At 39.1% G+C, this 22,692-nt stretch overlaps 1 protein-coding gene across 3 annotated transcripts in view; it reads right to left on the bottom strand.

Moving 5' to 3' along the window:
- The window catches only part of CLCN5 (chloride voltage-gated channel 5), a 173,936-nt gene that overhangs the window by 52,338 nt on the left and 98,906 nt on the right, over positions 1–22,692 (bottom strand). The window lies entirely within an intron of this gene.

The raw sequence follows: 22,692 nt of genomic DNA, 5'->3' as shown, positions 1-22,692 counted from the left end.
AGACATCAGTATTGAGAAATGTGCTGGCCATTTGGGAATGGGAAAAAAAAAAAAACAACATTATCTTATTCCTCTGACTCTCCCAGATGTCTTAATACAGTGCACATGCACAGAAATACTAGATGACTGACATGGGGAAAAGAAACATAGTGTGCCATTCAATCCTGTTCTTAAGAATTCAATATTAAAGATGAAAAATGTTCTTCATCCCAAGTGTAATTTTTTCAGATTATAAATTTTACTTAAAAATATTAGTATACTGATTTATATAGTTTTTAAAAGCATTATGGCCAACTTTATGTAGGTCCACCCTCCCTATTTTTTTTTTGTTTTATATATGAGACCAAATACTCACATTTTAAACAACAGACATTTTTAGTAATGGCATTTAAGCTCCTAGATAGCTGGATACAGAGCCAATGTTATTGCATATAATTCACCCATTCAACAAATATCAATTGATGACTCACTGGGATCAGGTACAGTTAAAACTTGCCCTCCACTTTGGTCATGCTTGCTTTACTTCATTGCTAATTGAGTCTTTCTTTCTTCTTCTTCTTCTTCTTCTTTTTTTTTCTTTTTTTTTTTTTTATTATACTTTAAGTTCTAGGGTACATGCGCATAACGTGCAGGTTTGTTACATATGTATATTTGTGCCATGTTGGTGTGCTGCACCCATCAACTCGTCAGCACCCATCAATTCATCATTTATATCATGTATAACTCCCCAATGCAATCCCTCCCCCCTCCCCCCTCCCCATGATAGGCCCCAGTGTGTGATGTTCCCCTTCCTGAGTCCAAGTGATCTCATTGTTCAGTTCCCACCTATAAGTGAGAACATGCGGTGTTTGGTTTTCTCTTCTTGTGATAGTTTGCTAAGAATGATGGTTTCCAGCTGCATCCATGTCCCTACAAAGGACGCAAACTCATCCTTTTTTATGGCTGCATAGTATTCCATGGTGTATATGTGCCACATTTTCTTAATCCAGTCTGTCACAGATGGACATTTGGGTTGATTCCAAGTCTTTGCTATTGTGAATAGTGCCGCAATAAACATACGTGTGCATGTGTCTTTGTAGTAGAATAATTTATAATCCTTTGGGTATATACCCAGTAGTGGGATGGCTGGGTCATATGGTACATCTAGTTCTAGATCCTTGAGGAATTGCCATACTGTTTTCCATAATGGTTGAACTAGTTTACAATCCCACCAACAGTGTAAAAGTGTTCCTATTTCTCCACATCCTCTCCAACACCTGTTGTTTCCTGATTTTTTAGTGATTGCCATTCTAACTGGTGTGAGATGGTATCTCATTGTGGTTTTGATTTGCATTTCTCTGATGGCGAGTGATGATGAGCATTTTTTCATGTGTCTGTTGGCTGTATGAATGTCTTCTTTTGAGAAATGTCTGTTCATATCCTTTCCCCACTTTTTGATGGGGTTGTTTGTTTTTTTCTTGTATATTTGTTTGAGTTCTTTGTAGATTCTGGATATTAGCCCTTTGTCAGATGAGTACATTGCAAAAATGTTCTCCCATTCTGTAGGTTGCCTGTTCACTCTGATGGTAGTTTCTTTTGCTGTGCAGAAGCTCTTTAGTTTAATCAGATCCCATTTGTCAATTTTTGCTTTTGCTGCCAAAAGCACCCTCCCTATTTTTTAAAGGAAATCGTAGTCGAAAATCATAGCCAGCAAAGTTCTATTACACAAATATTATTTGTTTTAAACTTTCCAACTCTTTTAAGAAACTTCTTGTCCTAGGTTGTCAGAACTAAGTGTGATAAATGTGGTAAAAACCAAATAGGATAAATTAAGTAAGACGCCTAAAAAGTAGGCCTTAAATATTCAGCAAAAAGGAGAAAGAACCAACATTTACCAGGTACTTGTCAATTTCTAGGCACTGGGCTATGTGGTTAAAATGAATTATTTCCTTTAATTTTTCCTACATTCCTATGCTATGGCATTATCACTCCTAGTGCAGATAAGGAAACTGAAAGCTGCAAAAGGCTAACTTGCCCAGTTAGTGTTGTTGTTGTTTTTTTTTAAAGTTAAGGTCCAAATCATGTGTTCAATTTCACAATACCTCATTTGTGATAAAGAGACCAGCTTGACTGAAGTGTGAGTGACATTTATGAACACCTACTATGTATGAATCATCGTGGGATAGTGGGTCAGATACAAAAATGATGCTGGATAGGCCAGATGAGATGAAGATTGAGAGGCAAAGACTTGGGAGTTAACAACATCAAGGTGATGATTAAAACCAAGAGAACAGATACCCCAAGGGAAATTTCCTGTATAAATGTTTGAGGTGATAGATATGCTAATTACTTTGATTTGATCATTACACAAAGTATACATGTATTGAAACATCACACTGTACATCATAAATATGTACAATTATATATCAATTTAAAATAAAATTTAAAAAGAAATGCAATCTCAATGTTCTTCTTTAGCATGCACAAGTAACTTGAAATCTGCGCAAATATCAACTAAATAATAGGTTATACTGGAACACTACCATGCATACATGATGATATATGGTCAGGTAGGGAAGGATACAAAGTTACCCCAGGGTACTTAATAATGTACAAAATTATTGACCATAAAGCCATTTCCTCAGCTACAAAAGCTAACCTTGATGTGTGGATCAAATGGGTGCTAGGATACTAAGAAGCCATGTTTTATAGTCTCAGCCAAGCTCCCTTGCTGCTCACCAATCCAAACTTGCTGGACTTTTCTGCCCTTCATTATCCTGCTTTCTTCAATCCCTTTCTCCTGAGAGGACTCTCTCAGTAAAGGACTCACACCAAATCCTGTCTCTGCTTCTGCTTCTAGGGAACCAGGCCTAATACAGGATTGTTAGCAGGTTTTTCCTATTACCAACAACACACGAGAAATTGACTCCGTCTGTCTTCTCGCCTGTCATTCAGGAAGAAGTGCCTTTACTTTTTATTTAAGAAAAAAAATCAGCCGGGTGCGGTGGCTCACACCTGTAATCCCAGCACTTTGGGAGGCCGAGGTGGGCGGATCACCTGAGGTCAGGAGTTCGAGACCAGCTTGACTAACATGGTGAAACCCTGCCTCTACTAAAAATACAAAAATTAGCCAGGTGTGGTGGTGTGTGCCTGTAATCCCAGCTACTCATGAGGCTGAGGCAGGAGAATCACTTGAAGCCAGGAGGTGGAGGCTGCAGTGAGCTGAGACTGTGCCACTGCACTGCAGCCTGGGTGAGACTCCGTCTCAAAAAAGAAAAAGAAAAAAGGCCGGGTGCGGTGGCTCACGCCTGTAATCCCAACACTTTGGGAGGCCGAGGCGGGCGGATCACGAGGTCAGGAGATCGGGACCACCCTGGCTAACACAGTGAAACCCCATCTCTACTAAAAACACAAAAAATTAGCTGGGCGTGGTGGCAGGCGCCTGTAGTCCCAGCTACCCGGAAGGCTGAGTCAGGAGAATGGTGTGAACCCGGGACGCAGAGCTTGCAGTGAGCGGAGATGGCGCCACTGCACTCCAGCCTGGGCGACAGTGCGAGACTCTATCAGAAAAGAAAAAGAAAGAAGAGAAAAGAGAAGAAAAGAAAAGAAAAGAAGAAAAAATTTCATTCTGTGTTGATGTTGGTCAGATTAAGAGTGCATCCAAAGCATCTTTACTTGGGCTTTTGGGCACATGTTGGCTCATATAAGTTTATTTTCTTTTTTAATGATGAAACTATTTTGTCTGCCTTACAAATAACCGTACCTTATAGTGAATATTGCAACACACAACATGTATAAGATCAGCAAACATTGTTGGGTAATATTTAAACAACATTTGGATCTCCTAAGCAAGGTTAAACACCACCACACAGAATCACATGACAAAACTGCCAATATAAGGGCCTGTTTCACTTCTGAAGCTTGTTATTTCTTGGAACACCACTCATAGGATCTATATAAAGTATACTATGCATATAAACGTATTACTATTTATCTTTTGTGTTTTTTTTTTTTTTTTTTTGGTTTGTTTCTGAGATAGTGTCTTGCTCTGTCACCCAGGCTGGAGTGTGGTGGTGCCACTACTGGTCACTGCAGCTTTGGCCTCTCAGGCTCAAGCAATCCTGCCACCTCAGCGTCCCAAGTAGCTGGGACTACAGGTGTGCGTCACTGTGCCCAGTTAATTTTTTGTTTTGTTTTGTTTTGTTTGTTCGTTTTTGCAGAGATAAGGTCTCACTATTTTGGCCAGGCTGCTCTTGAACTCCTGGACTCAAGCAATCCTCCCACCTCAGCCCCCCAAAGTATAGGGATTACAGGCGTAAGCCACTGCACCCTACCTACTATTTATCTCATTGGAAGAATGACTCACTGTTAGCAACAGACAGGACCATGGACATAAACATACAACATGTAACAGCTATTACCAAGGTTAACTAATTAAATCATGACTTTCTTTCTTATAAGCCCCTGGACCTCTTCCTGGATATGTTGACCTCAACCTTTGACTCTATGCATCAATGTTTTCTGTTCTTGCTTTGAACGTAACATCAGCAGCTTCCTTCAAACCAGTAACATTTCTATGTTGATTGCTAATTTGCTCCCACTTTCCCAATTTCTCAACTGATTTTTGCGGAGAATCAAAATTTGGAAAAACATAAACTTCCTAAAAAGTGCTGGAAGGAATACCCATATGTAATTGCTACTTGGAACAGATCCTGTTCCGGGATTATTAGGTCCATGATCCTGACACTCTTGAAGATTACAGGCCAATTATTTTGCAGACAATATCTCAATTTTGGTTTGTTCGATGTTTCCTCATGAACAGACTCAGGTTATATACATCTGTGGCAATATATCAGAGAAGTGACATTGTGTTCTTCTGTTTGCATCCTGTTAGAGGGCACATACTTTTTATTTGCCCCATTAATGATGATACTTACTTGATCACTTGAAAAAAGTGATATCTTCCAGGTCTTTACATTGTTAATATATTATTTGTCTCTTTGTAATAGTGATTATTTTATGATGAGGTACTTTGACACTAAGTGTTTACATTTCTTATAAAACATTTTCATTTGATCATTTATTTATATATACATAAATCCTAATTTTTTCAAATGGGTTATCTATTGCTATTGTTTTCATACTCAAATTTTCCAAACTTGTCCAGTGGGAACCTTTTCAAACTGGCTTCTATGTTCTTTTGACATATCCCCATCATGCTTTGAGAATTTCCTTAATTTGTCACAAAAGACATTCCAGACTAATCTTGTATTTTCACGCTCCATCTCCAAAATCAGCCATTTCTTCCAGAAACTCTGAGTCCTTTTAGTTGGGGGTGGTATTTAAAAGACACGATGGGGGGGGGGGGGGGGGCGGAGCAAGATGGCCGAATAGGAACAACTCCAGTCTCCAACTCCCAGCGCGAGCGACACAGAAGACCGGTGATTTCTGCATTTTCAACTGAGGTACTGGGGTCACCTCACTAGGGAGTGCCAGACAATCGGTGCTGGTCAGCTGCTGCAGCCTGACCAGCGAGAGCTGAAGCAGGGCAAGGCATTGCCTCACCTGGAAGTGCAAGGGGGAAGGGAATCCCTTTTCCTAGCCAGGGGAACTGAGACACACAACACCTGGAAAATCGGGTAACTCCCACCCCAATACGGCGCTTTAAGCAGACAGGCACACCAGGAGAATATATCCCACACCTGGCCGGGAGGGTCCCACACCCACGGAGCCTCCCTCACTGCTAACACAGCAGTCTGCCGCGATCTATCCGCAAGGCAGCAGCGAGGCTGGGGGAGGGGCGCCCGCCATTGTTGAGGCTTAAGTAGGTAAACAAAGCCACTGGGAAGCTCGAACTGGGTGGAGCTCACAGAAGCTCAAGGAAACCTGCCTGTCTCTGTAGTCTCCACCTCTGGGGACAGCGCACAGCTGAAGACCAACAGGGGAAGCAGCGGGGGCCGGTGCAGACGCCAACAACTCTGTCTGACAGCTTTGGGGAGAGCCGTGGATCTCCCAACGCGGAGGTTGAGATCTGAGAACGGACAGACTGCCTGCTCAGGTGGGTCCCTGACCCCTGAGTAGCCTAGCTGGGAGACATCCCCCACTAGGGGCAGTCTGACACCCCACACCTCACAGGGTGGAGTACACCCCTGAGAGGAAACTTCCAAAGGAAGAATCAGACAGGTACACTCGCTGTTCAGCAATATTCTATCTTCTGCAACCTCTGCTGCTGACACGGAGGCAAACAGGGTCTGGAGTGGACCTCAAGCAATCTCCAACAGACCTACAGCTGAGGGTCCTGACAATTAGAAGGAAAACTATCAAACAGGAAGGACAACTATACCAAAACCCCATCAGTATGTCACCATCATCAAAGACCAGAGACAGATAAAACCACAAAGATGGGGAAGAAGCAGGGCAGAAAAGCTGGAAATTCAAAAAATAAGAGCGCATCTCCCCCTGCAAAGGAGTGCAGCCCATCGCCAGCAACGGATCAAAGCTGGTCAGAGAATGACTTTGACGAGATGAGAGAAGAAGGCTTCAGTCCATCAAACTTCTCAGAGCTAAAGGAGGAATTACGTACCCAGCGCAAAGAAACTAAAAATCTCGAAAAAAGAGTGGAAGAATTGACAGCTAGACTAATTAATGCAGAGAAGATCATAAACGAAATGACAGAGATGAAAACCATGACACGAGAAATACGTGACAAATCCACAAGCTTCAGTAACCGACTCGATCAACTGGAAGAAAGAGTATCAGCGATTGAGGATCAAATGAATGAAATGAAGTGAGAAGAGAAACCAAAAGAAAAAAGAAGAAAAAGAAATGAACAAAGCCTGCAAGAAGTATGGGATTATGTAAAAAGACCAAATCTACGTCTGATTGGGGTGCCTGACAGTGAGGGGGAAAATGGAACCAAGTTGGAAAACACTCTTCAGGATATCATCCAGGAGAACTTCCCCAACCTAGTAGGGCAGGCCAACATTCAAATTCAGGAAATACAGAGAACGCCACAAAGATACTCCTCCAGAAGAGCAACTCCAAGACACATAATTGCCAGATTCACCAAAGTTGAAATGAAGGAAAAAATCTTAAGGGCAGCCAGAGAGAAAGGTCGGGTTACCCACAAAGGGAAGCCCATCAGACTAACAGCAGATCTCTCGGCAGAAACTCTACAAGCCAGAAGAGAGTGGGGGCTAATATTCAACGTTCTTAAAGAAAAGAATTTTAAACCCAGAATTTCATATCCAGCCAAACTAAGTTTCATAAGTGAAGGAGAAATAAAATCCTTTACAGATAAGCAAATGCTTAGAGATTTTGTCACCACCAGGCCTGCCTGACAAGAGACCCTGAAGGAAGCCCTAAACATGGAAAGGAACAACCGGTACCAGCCATTGCAAAAACATGCCAAAATGTAAAGACCATCGAGGCTCGGAAGAAACTGCATCAACTAACGAGCAAAATAACCAGTTAATATCATGACAGGATCAAGTTCACACATAACAATATTAACCTTAAATGTAAATGGACTAAATGCTCCAATTAAAAGACACAGACTGGCAAACTGGATAAAGAGTCAAGACCCATCAGTCTGCTGTATTCAGGAGACCCATCTCACATGCACAGACATACATAGGCTCAAAATAAAGGGATGGAGGAAGATCTACCAAGCAAATGGAGAACAAAAAAAAGCAGGGGTTGCAATCCTTGTCTCTGATAAAACAGACTTTAAACCATCAAAGATCAAAAGAGACAAAGAAGGCCATTACATAATGGTAAAGGGATCAATTCAACAGGAAGAGCTAACTCTCCTAAATATATATGCACCCAATACAGGAGCACCCAGATTCATAAAGCAAGTCCTTAGAGACTTACAAAGAGACTTAGACTCCCATACAATAATAATGGGAGACTTCAACACTCCACTGTCAACATTAGACAGATCAACGAGACAGAAAGTTAACAAGGATATCCAGGAATTGAACTCATCTCTGCACCAAGCGGACCGAATAGACATCTATAGAACTCTCCACCCCAAATCAACAGAATATACATTCTTCTCAGCACCACATCGCACTTATTCCAAAATTGACCACATAATTGGAAGTAAAGCACTCCTCAGCAAATGTAAAAGAACAGAAATTATAACAAACTGTCTCTCAGACCACAGTGCAATCAAACTAGAACTCAGGACTAAGAAACTCAATCAAAACCGCTCAACTACATGGAAACTGAACAACCTGCTCCTGAATGACTACTGGGTACATAACGAAATGAAAGCGGAAATAAAGATGTTCTTTGAAACCAATGAGAACAAAGATACAACATACCAGAATCTCTGGGACACATTTAAAGCAGTGTGTAGAGGGAAATTTATAGCACTAAATGCCCACAAGAGAAAGCAGGAAAGATCTAAAATTGACACTCTAACATCACAATTAAAAGAACTAGAGAGGCAAGAGCAAACACATTCAAAAGCTAGCAGAAGGCAAGAAATAACTAAGATCAGAGCAGAACTGAAAGAGATAGAGACACAAAAAACCCTCCAAAAAATCAATGAATCCAGGAGTTGGTTTTTTGAAAAGATCAACAAAATTGACAGACCGCTAGCAAGACTAATAAAGAAGAAAAGAGAGAGGAATCAAATAGACACAATAAAAAATGATAAAGGGGATATCACCACCGACCCCACAGAAATACAAAAAACCATCAGAGAATACTATAAACGCCTCTACGCAAATCAACTAGAAAATCTAGAAGAAATGGATAATTTCCTGGACACTTACACTCTCCCAAGGCTAAACCAGGAAGAAGTTGAATCCCTGAATAGACCAATAGCAGGCTCTGAAATTGAGGCAACAATTAATAGCCTACCCCCCAAAAAAAGTCCAGGACCAGATGGATTCACAGCTGAATTCTACCAGAGGTACAAGGAGGAGCTGGTACCATTCCTTCTGAAACTATTCCAATCAATAGAAAAAGAGGGAATCCTCCCTAACTCATTTTATGAGGCCAACATCATCCTGATACCAAAGCCTGGCAGAGACACAACAAAAAAAGAGAATTTTAGACCAGTATCCCTGATGAACATCGATGCAAAAATTCTCAATAAAATACTGGCAAACCGGATTCAGCAGCACATCAAAAAGCTTATCCACCATGATCAAGTGGGCTTCATCCCTGGGATGCAAGGCTGGTTCAACATTCGCAAATCAATAAACGTAATCCAGCATATAAACAGAACCAAAGACAAGAACCACATGATTATCTCAATAGATGCAGAAAAGGCTTTTGACAAAATTCAACAGCCCTTCATGCTAAAAACGCTCAAGAAATTCGGTATTGATGGAACGTACCTCAATAAGAGCTATTTATGACAAACCCACAGCTAGTATCATTCTGAATGGGCAAAAACTGGAAAAATTCCCTTTGAAAACTGGCACAAGACAGGGATGCCCTCTCTCACCACTCCTATTCAACATAGTGCTGGAAGTTCTGGCTAGGGCAATCAGGCAAGAGAAAGAAATCAAGGGTATCCAGTTAGGAAAAGAAGAAGTCAAATTGTCCCTGTTTGCAGATGACATGATTGTATATTTAGAAAACCCCATCATCTCAGCCCAAAATCTCCTTAAGCTGATAAGCAACTTCAGCAAAATCTCAGGATACAAAATTAATGTGCAAAAATCACAAGCATTCTTATACACCAGTAACAGACAAGCAGAGAGCCAAATCAGGAATGAACTTCCATTCACAATTGCTTCAAAGAGAATCAAATACCTAGGAATCCAGCTTGCAAGGGATGTAAAGGACCTCTTCAAGGAGAACTACAAACCACTGCTCAGTGAAATCAAAGAGGACACAAACAAATGGAAGAACATACCATGCTCATGGATAGGAAGAATCAATATCGTGAAAATGGCCATACTCCCCAAGGTTATTTATAGATTCAATGCCATCCCCATCAAGCTACCAATGAGTTTCTTCACAGAATTGGAAAAAACTGCTTTAAAGTTCATATGGAACCAAAAAAGAGCCCACATTGCCAAGACAATCCTAAGTCAAAAGGACAAAGCTGGAGGCGTCACGCTACCTGACTTCAAACTATCCTACAAGGCTACAGTAACCAAAACAGCATGGTACTGGTACCAAAACAGAGATATAGACCAATGGAACAGAACAGAGTCCTCAGAAATAATACCACACATCTACAGCCATCTGATCTTTGACAAACCTGAGAGAAACAAGAAATGGGGAAAGGATTCCCTATTTAATAAATGGTGCTGGGAAAATTGGCTAGCCATAAGTAGAAAGCTGAAACTGGATCCTTTCCTTACCCCTTATACGAAGATTAATTCAAGATGGATTAGAGACTTAAATGTTAGACCTAATACCATAAAAACCCTAGAAGAAAATCTAGGTAGTAGCATTCAGGACATAGGCATGGGCAAGGACTTCATGTCTAAAACACCAAAAGCAACGGCAGCAAAAGCCAAAATTGACAAATGGGATCTAATTAAACTAAAGAGCTTTTGCACAGCAAAAGAAACTACCATCAGAGTGAACAGGCAACCTACAGAATGGGAGAACATTTTTGCAACCTACTCATCTGACAAAGGGCTAATATCCAGAATCTACAAAGAACTCAAACAAATATACAAGAAAAAAACAAACAACCCCATCAGAAAGTGGGGAAAGGATATGAACAGACATTTCTCAAAAGAAGACATTCATACAGCCAACAGACACATGAAAAAATGCTCATCATCACTCGCCATCAGAGAAATGCAAATCAAAACCACAATGAGATACCCTCTCACACCAGTTAGAATGGCAATCATTAAGAAGTCAGGAAACAACAGGTGTTGGAGAGGATGTGGAGAAATAGGAACACTTTTACACTGTTGGTGGGATTGTAAACTAGTTCAACCATTATGGAAAACAGTATGGCAATTCCTCAAGGATCTAGAACTAGATGTACCATATGACCCAGCCATCCCACTACTGGGTATATACCCAAAGGATTATGAATTATTCTACTACAAAGACACATGCACACGTATGTTTATTGCGGCACTATTCACAATAGCAAAGACTTGGAATCAACCCAAATGTCCATCTGTGACAGACTGGATTAAGAAAATGTGGCACATATACACCATGGAATACTATGCAGCCATAAAAAAGGATGAGTTTGCGTCCTTTGTAGGGACATGGATGCAGCTGGAAACCATCATTCTTAGCAAACTATCACAAGAAGAGAAAACCAAACACCGCATGTTCTCACTCATAGGTGGGAACTGAACAATGAGATCACTTGGACTCAGGAAGGGGAACATCACACACTGGGGCCTATCATGGGGAGGGGGGAGGAGGGAGGGATTGCATTGGGGAGTTATACATGATATAAATGATGAATCGATGGGTGCTGACGAGTTGATGGGTGCAGCACACCAACATGGCATAAGTATACATATGTAACAAACCTGCACGTTATGCACATGTACCCTAGAACTTAAAGTATAATAAAAAAATAAATAAAATAAATAAATAAATAAATAAATAAAAATAAAAAAAATAAAAGACATGATCTGGGTGCTCATTGTTATTGGGGTTGCTGCTCCCCAATGGACACAGGGAACACACACACACTTTCACATATATTTTCACATCCACCTATATATACTGACAACATATGTTTTATATATATGAATATTTACACATATGAAAATTGTAAGTTTTCACTTATATCTCTGATTCCAATCCAGCATAACAAGGCTCAATCTAGTCTTTTCTCTTCCTGTATATGTACCTTCCCCTTCATTAACAATGAGAAATCTTTTAATTTTTTTACTTTCTTGAACAACCTCCCCTGTATATAACCAGTCTCCTATCTTTTCCTCAACTCTTCTCTGCACAGATGCTCTCCTCATACCTGTCAGGTTGACTCACACAACTGAACTACTACTCCATGTAGATTCCTTCTTTACCCTGCTCAGCCTCTGACACCCACAGCAAGCCACATATCCATGTGGAAATCCAGATGTCATCTCCAATGTGTTTAAGTTCTAGTATTAAAGTCAACCATCTGAGTGGGTGCCCTTCTCATATCACTTAGGCTCTGACTCCTTAAGCAAGGCCACCTACATGCACAGATGTCCTCTTTAAACAAAATAAATACAAAGAAAAGAGAAAACAAATAGCCCCTCCACTTTGTTCTGGATCTTAGCTCCTATGTAACTCAGATAACAGATATTTCCCAGATTCAATCCGATTTATTAAGGAACCTTACTATTTCTAGCTCTCATTTCTCCCTCAAGTTACAGTCCTGAATTACCAAGAACTCCATTAGACACTTTTATTGCTACTTTAAACTTAAGAGCAGGACAAGGGAAAAAACAGTGAAAATAATATTAACCTAAACACAAATAATAAAATCCAAACAAGACAAATCAACTTTCCTTTATAAATGTAGGCAGCATCAGAGTCAATATTTATGGTTAATGTTTGTCTAACTCTGAGATTTACATTTGACAAACCTACAAAAAGCACTCAATCTCACAAGTAGGCCCTCAAGGTTTCTAGTAATCTTAGCTAAAAACAAGAACCATTTTAGCTGATGAGAAGAACTGAGACTAAGAGAGTAGCACAACTCAATAAGTTTTCTTTTAGTGTAAATTTATTAAATGCCCATGAGTCCCATATGGTGACTAGCACAGAAAGAAAAAGCAAGAAAACTTGCAAAGTAATGCAGAATTCCCTTCCCTCTCTCCCCGGGCTGGTTATGTTTCACTCAGGAAGTGATTTAAAATACATGGTTCCAGCAACTCTACATTAGCCAAACAAATCATAGGAAGTAAAGGTACAGGGAGTCCAAAAATAACTTACTTCTGGCTTTGGAATGTGTCCTGTAGCCATAGTTCAGATGGGCGTACCTATTGTTCTGGGAATTCATTGAAACAAAATAACGACACTATAAGATGAAGACCCAACAAAGGAGAAGCTGGAAAACTTTTTAGTTTCCCCATAGGCACCTTACGAACTTCTTCCTGTAACCCACTGACAGAACAATCCAGCTAAATTGAGCTGCCTCATTTCAAACATTTCCTGCAGCAGCTATCTGGTTCACTGTTTGGGTTATAAAGTGTCCCTTTAATAAATGCATAGAAAGAAAGGGTCAACAAAAGAAAATTAGAAGAAGCAAGTAAATCAAACAAAACATATATTATGAACACAATCAGTAAAAGTGAAAGTGGTATTTGCCCACAGTGCAAGTGATATTGCGCATTTTGACACAGTCTTTAGAATGTTCAAGAGAAAAAATTAAAGCTGCAGAGTAATGAGAAACCAATCCAATGTTCCTTAGAGTTGAGATTTGAATCCACATCTAGTTGAACTCCAAGCCCAGTGCTCTTTCCATAACACATTGGGGCTGCACTATGACATGTCAGTCCAGAGAATGGCACATCTGGAAGAAATTAAACTTCTAGATGGCCACAAGCCTGAGGTCAGCCAGAATTTGGGGTAGGCCAGGAACAAATGTAATGGGATTTGATTTATTTTCCCAACTAGAGGATTACAGATAGGACTTGTCATGCAACTGAGAGCTAAGGAGGAGAGTAAACAAGGGAAACTGTTGTTTGGCTGATATTTATGTTACAAAGCTTGCATACCCTTTGTCAGTTTCTTGCTTAAAATTATAAGCTGGTTCCCCATGCCTATAGAGTTAAGTTTAAACTTCTTTGCATGGCATTCAGGGTCCTATCAAATCTGGATCCCATCTACACCAACAGACTTATCTCCTGCCACAAATTTGTTATATCCTACCTAGGCCATGTACTTTCAGGCCTCCATGCCTGTGCTCAGGCAAGCTGCCCTATGTGGAATCCCACCCACCCCCACCTCCATTCTTTTTTCAGTATGGTAAAACCCCATTCAACATACCTAGGGCCAGCTCAAATAGGCTTTCCTCTCAACATTCCCTTTGTTCACATATCTACGTTGACTGCATACTCTCTTCTACTTGAGTCTTGTGACTACACTATGTCCTTCTCACTTCCATTGTTCTAGCAACTCCAGTGTTGTCTCAGAGTAGGTGTTCAATAAATGCTTACTGAGGAGTATTCCAGTTGGGGAGGAAGGGTTAACAGGTAATCAACATATTTATATGGCTGACACCCAATAAATCTTTACCTTGCCCTATGAGGGAAGGGAATTGGGGATATAAAAAGAGTTTATTACTTCATCATTACTCTCGAGGAATTTATGATCTAGTTGGGAAGAAAACCTTCACACCATGCAATTACACAGCAGCTAGGTGTTAAATTGTTACAACTGGCATTCAGAAAATGGAATGGGAGATTGTAAGCTAGAGGCTTCAGGGAGAAAAGAGGGTATTCCAGACCCAGGAAACAAAATGGTCAAAGACTTGAAGATGAGAATGAAGGTGGCATTCATGCTTGGCTAGAAGACAATGAACAAATGGATAGAGACAGGTCATGAAGGACCTGGGAAGTCAATGGAGTCACTGAGGTTTTTGAGGAGTAACATGACAAAAACATCATTTTAGGAGGTGTGACAGCAGTAGTCTGGAAGAGAAGAGGAGGAGAGGGCTAGTAAGGCAGTTTGCCATTTCCAATTTCAATGTGGTGATTTAGGTTGGAGGAGAAAGAAGGAAAAGGGAAGGAAGAGTACACATTCCCAATAACTGTACTAAGATCAAGGCAAGAGCCCTTGGTGGGGGTGGACGGGATTGTGCTAGCTTGTGGTATGGCTTACTGGCATACTGTTTTACTAGTGACATTGACATGTGTTGGTTCAAATAAATTAATACCATCTCAACTAACCCATTTGGCAAAAACAAATGTATAAAACAACAGGTGGGCTGACACACATGACCCCACAAGTGAAAATATAAAGCATGGCACATATTTCAATGCTAGCAAGCACAGAGAAGCAATAAACTTTTCTATTTCTTTCTTATTTTTGCTCCACAAAAGTATCTGTTAACCTATACATGGTATTCTGGGTAAGTAATATATGCCAGATACTGCAAACACAGAAAAGGGAGAATGCAAGAGGAAGAAGGGGATTACAGATGCATTATACAATTAACGAAGATACAAGTATTGTCATATCATTTAAAATAAAACATTAAGACAATCCAAAGTAAAGCAGTGAAAGCAATAGGAGCTGGCACACACATAAAATCACCTTCTGTCTACCCACTATACTTTGAGCTACTCAAGGACAGAGTTACTTAAATCTGTGTTCCCAAGTGCCTGACACAAAGAGAGGGCTCAGAAAATAATCTAGCTTATACTCCATTTCCAGTTTTAGTTACTTTATTTTGAGAAATGGAAATGAAATGCAAATCTGGCATGTTAATCTCTGAGTGCCATAGAACGTGATTATTTCAGAGGCTTGGACTAATTCTTAACCCATAGTACTTTCTCCACCTGTTAGAATTTCAGATATTTCAGGCTAGAATTCCAGAAGGAAGTAATAGTGCTTCTTCTAACAGAGTAGTCTTCATCTGGGAGTCATCCTTACAGATAAGTAGGGGTTATGAGAAAAAGATGAGGACTCTGAACAGGCAATACCAGAGCAGCAGTTCTCAAACTTTTTGCTCTCAGGATCCCTTTAGTCATCAAAATTACTGAGGACCCTTAAAGAGCTTTTATTTATATGGATGACATCTATATATATATATATTGCATTTGAAATTAAAATGGAAAAATGTTTAAAATATATAATGATTTATTGAAATGTCACAATACTCAAATGTCTGGGTTAATAGAGGATTACTGGATTCTGCTTAACATATTCTACTAGTTCTCAGAGCAACGTCATCTTCTACCATACTACAGTCTCCAGAAAATCCCACTGTATATTCATGAGAAAATGAGTAAAAAAGGCAAATAATATCTTAATATGAAAATAGTTTTGACCTTAAAGACTCCCTAAAAGGGTCTCAATAACTCACAGACTATACTGTGAGAATGTCTGAAGTAAAGAAAGAACTCAGCATGGACAAATTGTACTTGGGCAACACCCACAGTTGATGAGAAAGAGGAAGAGGACAAATTAGTCAGAAGAGACATGTGGACAGCTGGGAAAGTGAAGCAAATGACAAACTAATATTTTCTGTAAATTCTCCCAAAGGAGTAACAGCCTATAGAGAGAGGTTGTTTAAATCATTAACATTGGATTCTAGTAGATGAATAGGCAAAAGACATAGGTAATTTGTTTTTTAATGGCTTTAAAAATTCAGGTAAATTAAAATTAAAACAATAATATGCTATCTTCCCTTAGCTAATCAGCTTTTCTTTGGTGTTATCTCAGAGATTCTTCAGATATGATAACAAATATCCTGTTATACAGGCTTTCAAGAGTACGATAAATGGGAAGTGTAGAGAGGCACCCTGGAGGATCAAGGACAAGGGTCTACCAGGCCTGATGAAGACAACACCAGGAGCTGGTTTTTTGAAAAGATCAACAAAACTGATAGACCACTAGCAAGACTAATAAAGAAAAAAAGAGAAGAATCAAATAGACGCAATAAAAAATGATAAAGGGGATATTACCACCAACCCCACAGAAATACAAACTACCATCAGAGAATACTATAAACACCTCTATGCAAATAAACTAGAAAACCTAGAAGAAATGGATAAATTCCTGGACACATACACTCTCCCAAGACTAAACCAGAAGAAGTTGAATCCCTGAATAGACCAATAACAGGCTCTGAAATTGAGGCAATTATTAATAACCTATCAACCAAAAAAGGTCCAGGACCAGACAGATTCACAGCCGAATTCTACCAGAGGTACAAGGAGGAGCTGGTACCACTCCTTCTGAAACTATTCCAATCAATAGAAAAAGAGAGAATCCTCCCTAACTCATTTTATGAAGTCAGCAACATCCTGATACCAAAGCCTGGCAGAGACACAACAAAAAAAGAGAATTTTAGACCAATATCCCTGATGAACATCGATGCAAAAATCCTCCATAAAATACTGGCAAACCGAATCCAGCAGCACAGCAAAAAGCTTATCCACCATGATCAAGTGGGCTTCATCCCTGGGATGCAAGGCTGGTTCAATATACACAAATCAATAAACGTAATCCAGCATATAAACAGAACCAAAGACAAAAACCACATGATTATCTCAATAGATGCAGAAAAGACCTTTCACAAAATTCAACAGCCCTTCATGCTAAAAACTCTCAATAAATTCGGTATTGATGGAACGTATCTCAAAATAATAAGAGCTATTTATGACAAACCCACAGCCAATATCATACTGAATGGGCAAAAACTGGAAGCATTCCCCTTGAAAACTGGCACAAGACAGGGATGCCCTCTCTCACCACTCCTATTCAACATAGTGTTGGAAGTTCTGGCCAGGGCAATCAGGCAATAGAAAGAAATAAAGAGTATTCAATTAGGAAAAGAGGAAGTCAAATTGTTCCTGTTTGCAGATGACATGATTATACAGGCATTCTTATATACCAATAACAGACAAACAGAGAGCCAAATCATGAGTGAACTCCCATTCACAACTGCTTCAAAGAATATAAAATACTTAGGAATCCGACTTACAAGGGATGTGAAGCATCTCTTCAAGGAGAACTACAAACCACTGTTCAAAAAAATAAAAGAGGACACAAACAAATGGAAGAACACTCCATGCTCATGGATAGGAAGAATCAATATCGTGAAAATGGCCATACTGCCCAAGGTAATTTATAGATTCAATGCCATCCCCATTAAGCTACCAATGACTTTCTTCACAGAACTGGAAAAAAACTAATTTAAAGTTCATATGGAACCAAAAAAGAGCCCACATTGCCAAGACAATCCTAAGCCAAAAGAATAAAGCTGGAGGCATCACGCTACCTGACTTCAAACTATACTACAAGGCTACAGTAACCAAAACAGCATGATACTGGTACCAAAACAGACATATAGACCAATGGAACAGAACAGAGCCCTCAGAAATAATACCACACATCTACAACCATCTGATCTTTGACAAACCTCACAAAAACAAGAAATGGGGAAAAGATTCCCTGTTTAATAAATGGTGCTGGGAAAACTGGCTAGCCATATGTAGAAAGCTGAAACTGGATCCTTTTCTTACTCCTTATACGAAAATTAATTCAAGATGGATTAGAGACTTCAATGTTAGACCTAAAACCATAAAAACACTAGAAGAAAACCTAGGTAATACCATTCAGGACACAGGCATGGGCAAGGACTTCATGTCTAAAACACCAAAAGCAATGGCAACAAAAGCCAAAATTGACAAATGGGATCTAATTAAACTAAAGAGCTTCTGCACAGCAAAAGAAACTATCATCAGAGTGAACAGGCAACCTACAGAATGGGAGAACATTTTTGCAATCTACTCATCTGACAAAGGGCTAATATCCAGAACCTACAAAGAACTCAAACAAATTTATAAGAAAAAAACAAACAACCCCATCAAAAAGTGGGCAAAGGATATGAACAGACACTTCTCAAAAGAAGACATTCATACAGCCAACAGACACATGAAAAAATGCTCATCATCACTGGCCATCAGAGAAATGCAAATCAAAACCACAATGACATACCACCTCACACCAGTTAGAATGGCGATCATTAAAAAGTCAGGAAACAACAGGTGCTGGAGAGGATGTGGAGAAATAGGAACACTTTTACACTGTTGGTGGGACTACAAACTAGTTCAACCATTGTGGAAGACAGTGTGGCGATTCCTCAAGGATCTAGAACTAGAAATACCATTTGACCCAGCCATCCCATTACTGGGTATATACCCAAAGGATTATAAATCATGCTGCTATAAAGACACATGCACACGTATGTTTAATGCAGCAATATTCGCAATAGCAAAGACCTGGAACCAACCCAAATGTCCATCAGTGACAGACTGGATTAAGAAAATGTGGCACATATACACCATGGAATACTATGCAGCCATAAAAAAGGATGAGTTCGTGTCCTTTGTAGGGCCATGGATGCAGCTGGAAACCATCTTTCTCAGCAAACTATTGCAAGAACAGAAAACCAAACACCTCATGTTCAAACTCATAGGTGGGAACTGAACAATGAGAACACTTGGACACAGGAAGGGGAACATCACACACCGGGGCCTGTTGTGGGGTGGAGGGGCTGGGGGAGGGACAGCATTAGGAGATATACCTAATGTAAATGACGAGTTAATGGGTGCAGCACACCAACATGGCACATGTATACATATGTAACAAACCTGCATGTTGTGCACATGTACCCTAGAACATAAAGTATAATAATAATAATAAGAAGAAGATATGTAAAGATCACTTTCACTTTGGAATACACACGTCAAACTCCTAAAAAAAAACGTTAAGAAACTAAATATAGCATCACCTTGAAAGATTTGCCTGCTATATATAAGAAGGAATTATTCCAAGAACGCAAGACCGGTATCACATGGGAAACGACCAACATAAGTTATCAGATTAACAGATAAAAATTTAAAATCCATAATTATCTCAACAGATGTCAAGAATTGATTTTTAAATTTACAGTCATTCTGTATTTAAAAGTTTACAATGTTCCATGTAGAGGATTTCTTTCTTGACATGATGTAGAATATCCAAATTAAAAAACCAAGAAGCAAAATACTATTCCCCTTAATACAGGAAGGCAATGATACCTCTTGTTGCCAATTATATTTAACACGGTACAAGAAAAGCTTTAAAAGGACAAAAATGAGGAATGCATATAGAAAAGGAAGATATATGGTATTCCAGTATGGATTACATGAATGCATACCTATACAACTCCAAAAATACTAACTAAAAATAGCCAAAAGTAATATATGAACTCAGAAATTAGAAGGTAAATCTACAAAAAACTGCATTCCTACATATAACCATAGAACTAGAAAATATGATGATAAAAGAATTCATATATGATAGAGACATAATAGAGACATAAACCTGAAACACAATATTACTTTAAAATTTATAAAAAGCCAAATAGGAATGAAAAAAGGAAGATATAAATCAACAGAGATGTATTATGCTCTTGATTGGAAAGTCTAAATATAGCAAGAATGTCCCCATGGCATCCTTTATATAACTTGACAGACTGGCAGTGATATTCATCTAGAAAAATAAGTAGACACAGATACTAGCATATGTATTTCCTTACATGTAAATATGGCAAATTTATCTGTAGATTTTGTTCTTCTACAAAGAAGCAATCATCAAAACCTCATGGCACAGGGTTAAGAATAGAAAGTTTAGCAATGGATCCAAACTATTTGAACTTAATAGTTGATAAATCAGAAGCAACACAAATATAAGGAAAGAATCACTTTTTAGTAAATAGTTTAGGAACCACTCGGTATCAAAATGGGGAATATAGAATTACAACATGTACCACAGTACAAAGGTTCCAGATGGGTTTTTCAAAAGTTGATTTTTAAAAAAACATAGAATAGTATATTTGTCCCAGATGTGAACAGACAAAATTAGTTCTGATCTAGAAAGATATAAAATTGATTAATTCATACATACTAAAATAAAGAAATAACTTCTTGCATCAGGCAATGTATGCAATAAAATGAAGTGAAAGGAACAGAAAAAGGACATATCTGCATCATCACTGATAAAGGCTAAAGAAAAGGTGGATGCAAATATCCAAGTAAAAATCAAAGGATGACTTCCAGTTTCTAGTTCAGTGTATAAGGAGCTTGGAAGTCATCATTCCCATCCCCACAATACAAACTGGAAATCAACAACTCTTCTCAGCTCCATCAGAGAACTGAGACCACAGGGCAAACTGCTGCCCCCAAAATTAGAGAAACACACAGACGGATACAGAGAATCATAGCTTACATGAACAGAAACCTTCATAGGAACATGAACAGAAACTTACAGTTTAGGTTCTCTGGGGTAGGAAAACCTAAACTATAACTGAAGAACAGTTGGAGGCTGAGTTTAAAAACTCCAGGGAGCCCAGTCTTAGGGGGACCTCACACTTTCAAGAGTTTTACCTCCAGGAGTCCTAAAACATTCTTGTTCTTTCAGTGAAGATCAGAGAAAAATCTCTTTCTGCTTCCAGCAGAGGGAGGGGAAACAGTCATTTTACAATTACAACCAGAGCATTTGGTTTTTCTTATAAGGCATATCTTCATGAAAAACTATTTTACCAGGGCCTAACCAACTTGGGAGAAAGTCAATATCTAATTCTATCTCCCACCAGTCTTTCTATCTCACCTAAGTGGGGAAAAAACAAAACAAAATGGAGAAGCACTTGTCAAAGTCATAACTAAGGGCACAGGCTCACTAAAAAACTGAAACCTAATCATATGACTACAGAATGCTTCCAATCTCTCAATATTTTATCACTACTTCTATAGAGATCCTGTATAATAACAGAGGAATATGACTGAAAGAATTGTACATTTTAAACCTTAGTTAAGCAGTCTCTAGGGAAACAGAAACCTAAATACACAAGAGTCAAAAACAGACACCACTGGAAATCTTAACCTTTGACACATGAAATTACAGCAAACGTAAACACAGCTTAACTCCTATCCAGATAAACAAAAACCTTATACTAAAGGTCTATTTACCTCAATCACTTTTACCCGGTATATCATGTCTAGCTTTCAACAAAAAAAATACAAGGTATACTAAAGGACAAAAAAGAAAGAAAAAAAAAAAAAAAACACTGCATGAAGATAAAGAGTCAGATATGGAAGGAATGTTGGAATTATTATAACAGCAATTTAAAATATGTTTAATATGCTAAAGGCCCTAATGGAAAAAGTGGACAACATGCAAGAGCAGCTGAGTAATATAAGCAGAGAGATGGAAATTCTAAGAAAGAATCAAAAGGAAATGCTAGAAATCAAAAACACCATAACAGAAATAAAGAATGCCTTTGATAGACTCGTCAATAAATTGGACACAGCATAGAAAGAATGAGGAAGCCGGAAGAAATAGCAACAGAAACTTCCAAAACTGAAATTCAAAGAGAAAAAAAAAGAAAAAGGAACAGAATGTCCAAGGTCTGTGGAACAATTACAAAAGACATATAACGGGAATACCAGAAGGATAAGAAAGAAATACAAGAGGCCAGGCGTGGTAGCTCACCCCTGTAATCCCAGCACTTTAGGAGGCCTAGGTGGGTGGATCACGAGGTCAGGAATTCGAGACCAGCCTGGCCAACATGGTGAAACCCCGTCTCTACTAAAGATACAAAAAATTAGCCAGGCTTGGTGGTGCGCACCTGTACTCCCAGCTACTCAGGAGGCTGAGGCAGGAGAATCACTTGAACCCGGGAGGCAGAGGTTGCAGTGAGTCGAGATTAAGTCATTGTACTCCAGCCTGAGCAACAGGCCGAGACGTCGTCTCAAAAGAAAAAAAAAAAAAGAAATAGAAGAAATACATAAAGTAATAATGACTAAGAATTTCTCCAAATTAATGATAGATACCAAACCACAGGTCCAGGCAGGAAGCTCACAGAACACTAAGGAGGATGAATAAAAAAAAAAAAATCTATACCTAGGTATATCATATCCAAACTGCAGAAAATCAAAGGAAAAAAATCTTGAAAGTTGCCGGGGTAAAACAAATACCTTACCTTTTACCTATGGAGGAGCAAGGACACAATTACAGCAGAGATCTTCAGAAATCTTCTCTTCAAGG

This window comes from Rhinopithecus roxellana, chromosome 7 (assembly GCF_007565055.1).
Source record: "Rhinopithecus roxellana isolate Shanxi Qingling chromosome 7, ASM756505v1, whole genome shotgun sequence".
Taxonomy (NCBI): Eukaryota; Metazoa; Chordata; class Mammalia; order Primates; family Cercopithecidae; genus Rhinopithecus; species Rhinopithecus roxellana.
Note: the sequence above shows the minus strand (reverse complement) of the source record. Positions and strands in the feature narration are given on the sequence as shown.